Source organism: Gekko japonicus, unplaced genomic scaffold (assembly GCF_001447785.1).
Source record: "Gekko japonicus isolate JY-2015 unplaced genomic scaffold, Gekko_japonicus_V1.1 scaffold669, whole genome shotgun sequence".
NCBI classification, from domain to species: Eukaryota; Metazoa; Chordata; class Lepidosauria; order Squamata; family Gekkonidae; genus Gekko; species Gekko japonicus.
In genome coordinates this window covers 848,917-849,625 of record NW_015167073.1, presented here as the reverse complement: position 1 = coordinate 849,625, position 709 = coordinate 848,917, and positions in this window count along the sequence as shown.

The window sequence follows — 709 nt, the reverse complement described above, 5'->3', positions numbered from 1 at the left end:
ACTGAGGCCCCCCCTCTCCCCAAACCCCACCTTTCCCAGGCTTTACCCCCAAGTCTCCAGGAATTCCCAACTTGGGGTTGGCAACTGCAGGCAGCAGATATTTCAGGCCTGCTGGCCTTTTGTTAGTTACTTTGGCTATAACTCTGTAGCATCCTGTTGTACCTGTTTATCTCATTTCATCCTGTACTGGGTTTTACATTTTGTCTATCTCACAGCAGTTGGTAGCATCTCACACCCATGCTGTTGGTTATTCTTTGAATGGGATCTTGTTTTGAACAATTCTCTCTTTTAAACCAGCCTGCTGGATTTACACTCCCAGGCATTTGAGAACACGAGCTCTGATTCACCTTATGGGGGAATAAACTTAAGGTGCGCCTGGACTCCTGTTTTATTGTCTGCGTTCTGTGTGCAGTGCCAGGCAGACTGGAATAGGTAACAGTGGTTGGAGCTGGCACTGGCATCCCCCTTCGGCCTTCTGGGAGGAAGAAGGAGGGGGGAGGGGGGAACCAGTGTTCCCTCCAAGCTGAGTTAGTGTGAGCTAGCTCACAGCTTTTTAGCCTGCAGCGCACAGTTTTTTGTCTCAGCTCAGGAAGGAGGGCTCCAGAGCAAACTCATCGATGCAGTCGCCAAATCGCTCTCTCACAGCTTTAATGCCAGCAGCTCACAAAGTAGATTTTTTGCTCACAAGACTCCACAGCTTAGAGGGAGC